General features: G+C 36.3%; 1 pseudogene; it reads right to left on the minus strand.

Moving 5' to 3' along the window:
* Positions 1-5,159: 5,159 nt before the first annotated feature.
* The window catches only part of LOC149128037 (peptidyl-prolyl cis-trans isomerase FKBP1C-like), a 48,195-nt pseudogene continuing 40,155 nt past the window's right edge, over positions 5,160-13,199 (minus strand).

Below are 13,199 nucleotides of genomic sequence, written 5' to 3' on the forward strand. Positions count from 1 at the left end.
AATCACTACCTTGTCAGATTATTTGTTTGATTCCTGAAAAAACCCATTTTCTCAAATAGAAACCCACTGAAGCAAAACTTAAATTCTAAATGTCACAGCTGCCAATTAGCAGTGTGACCTTTACCAAGTCACTCTGCCTCTCTGGGTCTCAGTTTTACATCCATGCAGCCTCCAAGATTTGCCACAGCCCAGTGATTTTTTTATGATGATTTGAACAAAGAAATTTCACTTTTAGCATTTAAGAGGAAAGATTTGAGCACTGGAAGTTCATGAAATTATTTCCTTTAAATATTCATTGTCTTCAGATAAATAAATTTAGACACTGTGACAGGATTTAAAGTGATGAGTTTAAATTGTGTAGAATCTGTAGAGGCATGATAATAGGTTGGTGTACTCAGACAAGTTATTGAATGAATATTTTCTTCATTGCTAAAAAAGAATGAGTGTTGGTGTAATGTTATCTTATTGAACAAATCAAGCATTGTCTGATCTGGCATATATCAATTATGAGAGAAACAATGCTTGAATTTTATAACAAATGAGGAAATGAGGTTGCAGAATAAAAACTAGGAATGAGTCACATGTGTATGCTTTGGGGGGTTAGAAATTCTGTAGGTTCTGCATTTCCAAGGATGCCACAGTGGAGTTTTCTTACCCAGTGTGACCTCTTCCAGGTGTTCCTCTTCTCATTCAGCTTCACTCCTGATGCCCCACCTCCACCTCTGAAGTAGTTGCCTGATAACAGAAAGTCACTTACTTTAGATCACTAAATGCCTCCTGAAACTGAAATAGTCTTGGTAAGATCCCTTAACTATCCCATACACAAGTATTCAAGGTGAATTTTCAGTACTCTTTCTGAGTCTCCTGCATGCCTTTTTCTTGGTTCCCACTGCTATCGTGAAAGTAGCATTCAATCATTTCAAACCTCCTTCCATTCTTTCTAGAGTTAATTGACTTATCACAAGCATTAAAATTTGTTTTGTCCTATGTAATACTAAGATGCAATTAATATGCTAACTGCAAGATATCTGCAAGCCAATTGTGAAAATTATTTTGAACATAGATAAGAACAATTTTTCTGCATTATATCAAATAAAAATGAATAGATTAGGGTAATGCAACATAAGCCATTTGAAATAAGAGCCTTAGGAGAGAAAGAAAGAGATGTAGAGCTGGTCAGTGTCTTCTGAACAAGTCCCCTGCATACTTGTTACTTGAATCATTCCAAATTGTCATCACCATCACCATACTTCCTTGGGTTTGTGACATTTCTGCTCTAAGTTTGCTCACCCAACAACTGCATCAACAACACCTGATAATTGATTAAAAAATAAACAGATATTTAGGGCACTTCAGTTGTTCTAAAGTAGTGCCTGTATTTTTAAGACACTAGACCTATTTGTTAGAGGCTGAGAAATATGGTTGTGTGTTTCCAGTGGTCCACAGCACTGACTACCTAACATTTTTGGGGCACAGATTTTTGAGATGTGATATTTGTGTGTATATGTTTATGTGTTTATATATTTATATACATATATATGCACACACATAAACATATATATACATATATAATTTTCCCTGTACTTTAATATTTTATAAAAGCATTTACTGAATAGTCTCAGAAAATAAGAGGCAACATAGAGTCTTTTAGAAATACATGAATTGGCCGCGCTGTGGCATAGTGGGTAAAACCACTGCCTGCAGTTCTGGCATCCCATATGTGCACCGGTTTGAGCCCCTGCTGCTCTACTTCCAATCCAGCTCTCTGCTATGTCCTGGGAAAGCAGTAGAAGATGGCCCAAGTCCTTGAGCCCCTACACATGGGTGGGAAGACTGGGAGGTAGCTCCTGGCTCCTGGCTTCCAATCAGCTCAGCTCTGACCACTGAAGCCAATTGGGGAGTGAACCAGCAGATGGAATACCTCTCTCTCTTTCTGCATCTCCCTCTCTCTGTGTGTAACTCTGACTTTCAAACAAATAAATAAATCTTTTAAAAAAAGAAATACATGAATTGATTTAAATTCAGGTACATGAATCATGCTGTGAATCTAGCCAACTTACCCATGCCTCAATTTTGTCATCTGTGAAACAGAGATAAGAGCAGAAATTCATAGAGTAATTAAACAGATCAAGTTTGTGAAAATTTATAAAATTCTTAGGCTTATATCTAACATGTCATAAACACAATATGTGTTTGTTTTAAGAATTTCAATGAAGTATAATAATATAAGAGAAAATTAGCAATTGGATTTAGCCACAAATAATGATATGTGGATGCATTTTGAAATACAACAGAAGAAAAAATATAATTCAAAATACAGTTCCTCATTCACTATTTCTTTTTATGTAAAGGAAAAGAAACTGTAGGAAAACATCACTATTCACATTTTAAAGATGTAAAAACTGAGGATGAGCAGCGGATATAACTACAAGCTATACACAAGCTGATTTAACCCACACTGAGACCAAAGGAGTTAACACAAACTGAGACTAAAGAACATCACTTTCATTCAGTCCAGCATTTGCAAAATATTGATTATCTGTCAAGACCTTAATAAGCTTTGGGATTACAGAGAAGGCAATATAAATTTAAAATGTATTTGAGATATATCATTTAGGAAAAGAATTCCAAGCTTAAAAACAATAGTAGTGAAAAATAACAAATACATGTTCCTATATAGCAAAAGAAATATGTTCAGCAGTAAGAAAATGTAGGAAAACTGTTTTTTAAAAGTGATGTTGTACTTTTATTTTTAATTTGTGGAAGAATGTCATATTGTGTTTTTAAAATGGCTTTGCCATTTTATATCCCCCGAAGTATTCCAATTTCTCCACTTTCTTGCCAGTATTTAACTCTTTAGTTTGTTTTTGACAATATCTACACTTACAGGCATAAGGTGATATCTCACTGTGATTTTACCCAAAATTAATGATATGGAACATCTTTTCATATTTTTCATGGCCATTTATGAGGTTTAACATACTTATTCCATCTTTGGAGAAATGCTTAAGTGATTATTCTCATCTTTAATTGTGGGTTTTTTTTTTTTTTTTGGTATTGAGTTAAAGGGAGTTCTTACGCCTGAGATTTTACAATTTTTTTTTTTTTATTTTGTAGGTTGTCTTTTCATTTTGCTGCTATTTCTTTTGCTGCAGAGACGCTCTTTAACTTGATGTAATCACTCTTTATTTTTGCTTTTGTTCCCTGTAGTTTAATGTCACACCCAAGAAAATCATTACCAAGATCAGTCTATAGCAGTTTTATGTATTTCTATATTTGTTCTGGGAATTTTATGGTTTCAGGTCTTCCATTTAAATCCTTAATCTATTTTAAGGCATGTGTGTGTTATAAGGATCCAATTTTATTCTCCGGAATGTGAATATTCAGTTTTCCCAGCACCAATTGTTGAAGGTACCATCCTTTCTCTATTGCATAGTTTTGGACTCTTTCTTTGGTAGGTGTTTGGTGCCAATAGTTAAGTCCCTGTTTAGGATATCTTTATCCTCTATCTGAGATACTAGATTTAGGTCCCAGCTTCACTTCTTATTCCAGTTTCTTGCTAATGTACATCCTGGGAGGCAACAGATGACGACTCAAATATTTGGGCCCCTGGTACCCATAAGGGAGATTCAGACTGAGTTCCAAGTTCCTGACTTCAGCCTGGCCTAACCCTGGCTGTTGTTGGCATTTGGAGAGTGAACCAGCAGTTAAAAGATCTCTCTCCATATTTTTCACTGTCTTTTTCTTTGTATCTCTGCCTTTCAAATAAAAATGAATATGTACCTTTTTTTTAAATATCAACTAACCATATATATGTTGGTACTTTAAAGGGTTCTCTATTTTACCCCATTAGTCTATGTGCCTGCATTTATGTCTGTGCCATAGGGCATAAAGTACTAGTATTAATATAATGCTACAACATTTTGAAATTAGCAAGTGTGATATTTTCAGATTTTTGTCTTGTTTCTAGAGTAATTTGATATATTTTTTGTTCTATCCAAATTTTAGGATTTATTTTTTTACATTTCTATGAGAAACGTCATTGTGGTTTTGAGAGTGATCGCACTGAATTTTTAAACCACTTTGGCAGTATAGGCTTTTTTTTTTTTTTTCTAGAAAAGCCAGCATTAAAGCGCTTCAGTACAGTAATAAAACGTGAAAATCATATGTGGTGCTGGAGGGCAAGGAGGGCAGCAACACTTTCCCTCACCAAATGACTACACAGGACAGCACAGGAGTGCGAAGGGGCTGATGGGGAGAGCCAGGGAGCTGAAATCAACAGAGAGAGGTAAGCATCACAAACCAGGAGAAGCTGAAGCTGAAATGACCAGCATCACTTTCCCAAGAAAGCATTCGAGGGTGCATTGTGATGACTGAGTTTTCACTGGGTGATAATCTACACACAGCACCTTCAATTCGAACTTTCAATTAAAGTTTCATGAAATTTAGGAAGTGTTGGAGCTTGGATAGGTAGGAGATTATAAACTTCTAAAAATCCATTAGAAAAACCATAGAAAGGGGGAAAAAAGTGCCAGTTCACAGGGAAGGTGTCAGTGATCCCTGCTGGTCCGGGGACAGTACCTATAGTGTCAGCATTGCAGGGAAAGTGAGCTGGTTTCAGAAGCTCAGGGCTTCAAGGGAAGCTGGGCTGCTGCTGGTAGAGGCAAAGGATCTCCCCTTTTCCACAGCAGGACTGCTAACATAACTCAAAAAAGTCTCTCACATTGGAGAATAATTCAGTTCACAACAGCCTCTCAAACCAGCCAAGCTTTGCAGTGCAGCAGCAAGAATGTTTAAAAATATTACCTAAGAATTTCATCAAAAATAAAGTAAAATAAAATAAAGATTTCTTACAAATCCCATCCTCTCTACACCAACTCCTACTATAAACTTAACCCATCACAGTTAATTCCTGAGAAGATACCTGTTCGGAAACTTAAATCCAAGCTTGACACCAAATTTCATCCCCAAACTAAAACAAAACAAGTCACTTGCACAGCTGATTGACCGAGCACATTCAGTTGAGCAGATGTTTGTGTAGAGAGTGCAGTGGATCCTCAGGCAAAGCTCTCTTTGGATTCTTGTGCATGACTCTGCAGCATCAGACCACTTCATGGCAGATCCAAGAACAGGGAGCAAACGGAAGGAGGCCGTCCCAGTCAATCCTGCGTTAGAAGCTCCACAGCAAAGTGGAGAGTGGCATGTGGCGGGATGATGCCTGGGTACCAGGGGCACCATAGGCATAGTATGGGGAGATGGGCAGGTTGGCTGTCTGACCTCCAATCATCTGAACAACCGCACCTTCTTAGCCTCAAATCATCTCGTGTTTACCCAGTATACATTTAAAGGGCTTGTTTCTGTCCCAAGAGGAATCAGATTTATTTCCATTTCAAGCACGCTGGTGCAGTGCACCAAGCAGGGCTGGTAGCACATCACCCTTCTCTGACAGAAGTGATCTCCGTCTGAGCTTTCAAGACTGTGTTGGACGCTGGGAGAGTGTGGAAAAGGCAGCGCGAACCCAGAGCAGACCTGGCTGAGGCTCAGGGACTCTGCTCTTCCAGTGTGAATAATGTGACAACATGGATCATTCTGATCCACTAACATGGGATGTCTTTCCATTCATCTGTATTTGCTTTAAGTTATTTCATCTATGTTCCACAATGTTCCATATACAATTATTTCACTATCTGGTAAACTTTATTCCTTATTTATTTATTTGCAATATCATATATTCAAAAGAAGTTAAATCATGAAAAGATACCAGCACACTATAAACACTGCGTCGTTATTCATATTATCCAAGATAGAGAAACAGCCCAAAAGATAAACAGTAAATGAATGAGCAAAGAAAATGTAGTATAACAGATTTTTCAGCATTAAAACTCATGGAAATTTCTCTGTTTGTGACAATGCGATCAATCTAGAGACAGTTACAGAGGATGAATTTTGCATGATTCTATTATATAAAGCATTTAAAATATTCAAGCTCGGGGCCGGCGTGGTGGCACAGCGGGTTAAAGCCCTGGCCTGAAGCACTGGTATCCCATATGGGCACTGGTTCTAGTCCTGGGTTCCAGTTAGATACTCAATTGCTTCACTTCCGATCCAGCTTTCCGCTATGGCCCGGAAAGCAGTAGAAGATGGCCCAAGTCCTTGGGCCCCTCCACCCATGTGGGAGAACCAGAAAAAGCTCCTGACTCCTGGCTTAGGATCCTTGTGGCCATCTGGGGAGTGAACCAGAAGATGGAAGACCTCTCTTTCTGTCTCTACCTCTCTCTGTAACTCTGTCTTTCAAATAAATAAAATAAATCTTTAAAAAAAGATAGTCAAGCTCATAGAAGCAAATAATGACAGCCTCTAAAGCCTTGGAGTTGGAGAATTCTAGTTCATTGGATAAAAAGTTTGTTATAAAGGTTGAATGAGTTCTAGAAATTTTTCATAAATCATGGTTCCCATTGTTAACAATGTAACATTGGGCATTTTAAATTAAGTTGGTGGGAGAAATTTCTTTGAAATGGTCTTACCTTTAAAAAGAAGGAGGAGGAGGTGGAGAAGGAGAAGGGAAGGAAAGAAAACCTGGGACCGGTGCTGTGGTGAAGTAGGCTAAGCCTCCACTTGTGGCGCAGGCATCCCATAAGGGCACCAGTTCCTGTCGTAGCTGCTTATGATCTGAGAAAGCAGTTAGATGATGGCCCAAATGCTTAGGCCCTTGCATCTGCATGGAGACCTTGAAGAAGCTCCTGGCTCCTGGCTTTGGATCAACTCAGCTCTGGCCATTGCAGCCATTTAGGAAGTAAGCCAGCAGATGGAAGAGCTTCTCTGTCTCTCCTTCTCCCTCTCTGTGTAACTTTACCTCTCAAATAAATAAATAAAATTTTAAAAAAAGAAAAAAAAAGAATGCAAAAATGGATATTCTGGTGATAGTATTGCAGATATATATGTACATATATATATATATATATATATATATCTCAAAACTCATTCAAAAGTATACATCAAGTAAGTGTAACTTCAGTTATGTCAGTTCTATCTCCCTAAAGAGACTGCTGGCTGTGAAGAAAGGTTGGGTGAGAAAGAAACATTTTTCCATTGTTGATATTGATGTTCTTTTTGAGTTTTTTTCCATTTATTAATTTTAGTAACAGCTTTGTTAAGATATAATTCATATATCACAGAGCTCAGCTTATAAATTATATAATTTGGTGCTATTTTGTATATCTGTAGGGTTGTATACGTATAATTACTGTGTAACTTTATATATTTTTAAAATCTCCCTAAGGGGGGTAAATCAGAAAACCAGTACCCATTAGGTATTATTTCTGACCCTCCTTTAATTCATAGGAAACACTGAACTATTTTCTGTTTCTATGAATTTGCCTTTTCTGTTCATTCTTTATGAATATGCATGTATAGCATTTTGGATGTTCATCTATTAATAGCTAATGGATATGAAATGTAATGCTGATGACAAATGTATCTTAAATCTATATAAGATCATATTTTTTGCAAATGCTCTCTAGAATATGCTATCCTGTAAATTGCTTACAACTTTTACACTTCGGAAATATCACTATTTAAATATGTACCTATAGAATGATAGATAGTTAATTTTCTAAAAACATTTGATGGCAAAGACTAGATGTAAACAGCATTGATCAGGGCTCATTCTCTCCAATTTCTTCCTGCAGGTCAAGGGGAATGAATCTACTTTAATCTATTGTAGACAAGTTGATTCTTCTACACATTCTTACTCGATTTTGTCCTACAACAGCCTCATTTATTCAATGTCCTCCTATTAGTGGGAAAGAAAATATACTATTTCATTCTAATAAGAAAATTATCAGTAATGATGTTTTAGCTCCTTTAAGAGTATTTTCAATTAGGAATTTGGTTTCCCTTGAGTGATAATCTCTAATATAAAAATATAGGCTCTTATGGCAGCATGTTGAGAATAAGATTAGGCAGAGATTCATTCTCAGTGCTAACAAAATAACAAGCAACCTACTGCCCAGCTTGTTTGGCCTGCAACATCACACTTACTTATGAATAATGCAATGCAAAAACTAATATGCAGTCCACAAGTTTCTCAGTGTTTCCACATGAATTATCCCATTTAATCTTGTGTCACAGCATATCACATATCCCAGCCAGATAAAATGACTGTCAAGGACCATGAAGGAAACCAGGTACAGTTAATGATTGTGTTCTAGACCAGTCTGAACATATGTAAAGTATGTTTCATTAGAGCTCAAGTTTTACTTACCATGATTAATGTGACACATATCAATTATTCTTGCATTCAAAAATGTGAAGAATCCATACAGTTCAAGTTGTGCAGATCTGTGGAGGTATATGACTGTCTAAAGACCTTGAATACCATATTTATCCTCTGTCATGAATTCTGCAATTACAAAATGTCTATAGGTGACTTTGATGTGTACACCTCACCTATGAAAAACCCTTGGATTTAAGATGCTTTTGAATAAAACTACCTTTCAACTCATTAAGAATATCATTCACAAATAAACAAAATAAAATTCTGTCCTCAACTTCATCTGATTTCTATTTTTCATGCAGACTGGAATAGTGGTCTGATTGAGATTTTTTTCCAGAGCCTTCCAATTGACAAAGCTAGAACCACTTAACAAATTACCCATTTAAGCAAATTAGTACTTCTATTCCTTTCTAAATTCATTATTACTTTGCTAGTGCATTTTCTTTGGACATTATGTGAAATAAATCAACATCACCTAAAACAACAAAACGAAGTGTATGGACATGCAGTTGAGGTTATTTTTAAGTGTACCCTGGCTTGAGATTCTATTATACTATGTTTTTATTTATTTATTTATTTGAAAGCCGCTGTTACAGAGAGACAGAGACAGAGAGAGATAGATCCTGCATCCTTGAGTTCATTACCAGATGGGTGGCAGGGGTCCGCATACTTGGGTCATCTTTCACTGTATTCCTCAGGGCATTAACAGGGAACTGGACAGGAAGTAGAGCAGCTGAGACTCGAATTGGTACCCATGTGGGATGCTGGCATAGCAGATGGCTGCTTTATCAGCTACACCACAATGCCAACCCCATGTTATGCTACCTAGATCTTGTCATTCTTGCACAGAGAATGGATTATTGTCAATGTGTCCCAGAGCCCATAATTCATTTTCTGCAAGTTTGAACTTGATCATATTTTTAGTATTAATAAATTTGCTTATTTTTGACACTAGATGGAAACCATTTTATGTACTCTGCATTATTAGAAAGAAAAAATGCAGTAGTCATTCTACCACCAACTGCTAACTGAAAAATAGGAATCACTCATTGGCTATTCTTCAAGTATAAATCAGTAAATTAATTGATAAAGGATATTTTGATCATTTAACTTGCAGTTCATAACTAAGATTATCAATCTGTATCACTATTTATTATTTTGGTATTTCATTTAGGATCAACTTACGTGAGATATTTCATGTATTCTTTTAATCCCAACATTATGAGTCATTCAGGAACCAGTATCTTTTATATGGCAGCTTTCTGTTTTCACAGGTTTTTCCACTTAATACTGTATGTTCAGGCTTAAGGGAAGAAAAGAAAGTTTGACCAAGATGGTGTAATATGATCTTCCAGTGTTTGTCCCCCTGGACACTTAAAACAATTTGAACAAATGTCCACAGTCTTTTTATCTCCAAAAATGCCTTCAAAACTAGGGAATACATTACAATGCTTAATTGTACTACAGAAATAAGAAAAAAATGAGTTGAAGGAGGTAAAAAGGACAATTTTACATAATTTAGGTCACCCGTCCCCCAAACCCAAACAGTATGAAGAGTGATACGTTTTCTATTGGGGAAGAAGAAGGAAGTGAGCATGCAAATTTACCTTAGACCCCTTCAGGACACTGCTATGGACTAAGCCTTTTTAGACTGTCTCCAGTGTCAGGTTGGCTCACAGAGCTCCAGGCTCCAGGCCTGCTCCATCACATGCAAACCACAGTAGTCTCAGGCTCCAGACTAGCTCAGTATCCTGCCCATTACAGTGTCAGATCAGGCCCCACAGATTCCAGGCATCCAGCCTGCCCTGAAGACTCAGGCCCACCTGAAGACAGGTTGGTCCTGTAGCCCTAGTCATCAACTTAGCAATGCAGAGACAATAGAGTGAGAAGACAACCTACAGGGCAGGAGAAATATATTTGCTAACCATACATCTGATAGAGTTAATATACAAATATATGGAATCTTCATAATTCAATAGTAAGAAAGCAAATACTCTGATTAAAAATTGAGCAAAGGACCAGAATAGACATCTCTCAAAAAAGAAGTGTACATAGCCAGTAGTTATATGAAATAATGCTTGACATGACCAGTCATTGGAGAAATAGAAATTGAAATTGGGGTGAGGCAGTACTTCACATGCATTATATTGGGTATTATAAAAAATATGAAAGTAAGTAAGGCTGTGTAGAATGGGAAACCCTAATATGCTATTCGTGGGGCTATAAATTTAGAAATTCTTTATGGAAAACAGTATTGCATCTCATTAAAACGCTAAAATGAGAGATACCATATGATCCATCAATCTCATTAATCAGTATTTAGCTCCCCCAAAAGTGAAGTCAGTATGTTAAAGTGATATTTTTACTGTTATTCTCTTTGCAGAATTATTCATAAATGCCAATATGGAATCAATGTGTCCATCAATTAATGAATTCATCAATGGTAAAGCAATTGTGTATATACAAAATGGAATAGTATTCAGCTTTACAATACAAAGCTATTGTGTTATTTGTGACAGCAGAGAAATGCCAGATTCTTTCAGATGATTTCCAATTAGACTCATTGTTGACTTCTCATCAGAAACCCTGTAGGCTAGGAGAGAATGGAGAGATATATTCCAAGTCCTGAAAGGAAAAATAAACATGTCAATCCAGAATACTGTACTCTGCAAAGTACACTCATTTATGAGTGAAGGTGAAATAAAGACCTTCCATAACAAACAGAAATTGAAAGAAGTTGTCACCACACATCCAGTCTTGCAAAGGATGCTTAAGGGTGTGCTATAGAAATGTGGTCATCACTATAAAAGGTGAAGGCAGAAAATCCCCCAGTAAAAGTATAAAGGAAATCAAACTTAAATATTAGGAATATTTATGGAAAATGGCAAGGCCATTTATAAAAAAAATCACCTTGAATGTAAATGGCCTCAACTCTCAAGTTAAAAAATACAGACTGGCTAAATATATTAAAAAACAAGCCCCATCTATTTGCTGCCTAAAAGAAACACATCTCACCAACAAAGATACATGCATACTTAAAATGAAAGGATGGAAAAAGATATTCCATGCTATGGAAACCAAAAAAGAGCTGGTATATCCATCTTAATATCAGACAAAATAGACTTTAACACAAAAAAGAGACAAAGAAGGGCACTATTCATTGATTAAGGGATCAATTCAACAGGAAGAGGTATCTATAAGAAACATGTATGCACCTAATTGCAGGGCACCTGGCTATTTAAAAGAAATGGTAATGGGTCTAAAGGGAGACACAGACTCAATACAATAGTAATGGGAGGCTTCAATACTCCACTTTCAGGAATGGGTGGAGAGATGAACCAGACAGAAAATCAGCAAGGAAAGAGCAGAGTTAATCAACACTATGGACCAAATAGACCTAACGGATATCTACAGTTTTTCATCCCACAGTTGCAGAATACATATTCTTCTCACCAGTGCATGAAATTTTCTATAGGATAGACCACATGCTAGGCCATAAAGCAAGTCTCAGGAAATTCAAAAAAATTCAAAATTGTACCATACATCTTCTCTGACCACAACAGAATGTAACTGGAAATCAACAACTCAAGATTCTCTAGACCATATGCAAGCACATGGATTCTGAACAACATGCTCCTGAATGAACAGTGGCTCATAGAAGAAATCAAGAGAGATATCAAAAAATTTCTGGGAATAAATTAAGTTGACAATATAACATATCAAAAATTTATGGGATACAACCAAATAAGTGTTAAGAGGAAAGTTTATAGCAATTCCTGCCTATATCAAGAAATTGGAAAGACGTCAAATAAATGAGTATAAATGCATTCGAGAACCCAGAAAAAAAAACAACAAACCCCAAAATTAGAAGGGGCAAAAGAAATGATTAAAATTAGAGAATAAATAAACAAAATTGAAACAAAAACATAAAGATCAGCAAAACAAAAAATAACACATTGGGAACCTAAAAAGAGATGGATAGATTCCTGGACACATACAATATATCTAAATCAGCACACTAATGTCTTCCCAATTAGGACTCTTCCATCACTATTAATGAGTAGTAAATTTAATCATTTTCAGCCATTTTATTGTTTTTCCTCTTTGCATAGTTTCAGTTTTTGGTAACTATATTGTAATGATCATTGATCTTTTCAGTGTTGATTTTAATAATTACATCATAATATAGTTATGAAAAAACAAGCAGATAACACCATGAATCATTTATTTAAAAATAGGTCATTCAACAATATAGTGAAATGAATAAAAAATTGTCCCATGAAAATGAAAAATTATAACTGACTTGTGGTTGTCAACTTGTACAAAATGCAAGTTTGAAGAATAAATGGCATATTTTCAGGTCCAACAGCTTTTGATGTCATTTCTGGCTTTTATAACATAGAGTTCTACAGACTTTGCCCAGTTCCTTGGGCTCTGCACCCCATGGGAGACCAGGAGAAGCACCTGGCTCCTGCCATTCGATCAGCGCGGTGTGCCGGCTGCAGTGCGCTGGCTACGGCGGCCATTGGAGGGTGAACCAACGGCAAAAGGAAGACCTTTCTCTGTCTCTCTCTCTCACTGTGCACTCTGCTTGTCAAAAAAAAATTTAAAAAAAAAAGATGATATGAAGATGACATTATAAAATGTGGCTAAAAGCAAACAAACAGAAAAAGCAAAAACTTTATGTGAACATAAGCTTGGCCCCATGAAATTATTTATAAGCATGTGGGAAAGCTAATATAGAAGTTTCATGATCAGTATTTGTTATAAGAATGAGTGTGCACAAGATTAATTTGATAGGAACCCTCTGCAGCTTACAAGGCATCTGAGATCTTAGGTAACTTCATGTGGTAGTAGCTAGTGGATGTTTTTGATCAGGTATGTGGTACATTCTTTTATACTCATTGTCATTTCTTTCTGAGAA

The sequence above is a fragment of the Oryctolagus cuniculus genome, chromosome 2 (assembly GCF_051225735.1).
Source record: "Oryctolagus cuniculus isolate XC-2025 breed Fujian yellow rabbit chromosome 2, ASM5122573v1, whole genome shotgun sequence".
NCBI classification, from domain to species: Eukaryota; Metazoa; Chordata; class Mammalia; order Lagomorpha; family Leporidae; genus Oryctolagus; species Oryctolagus cuniculus.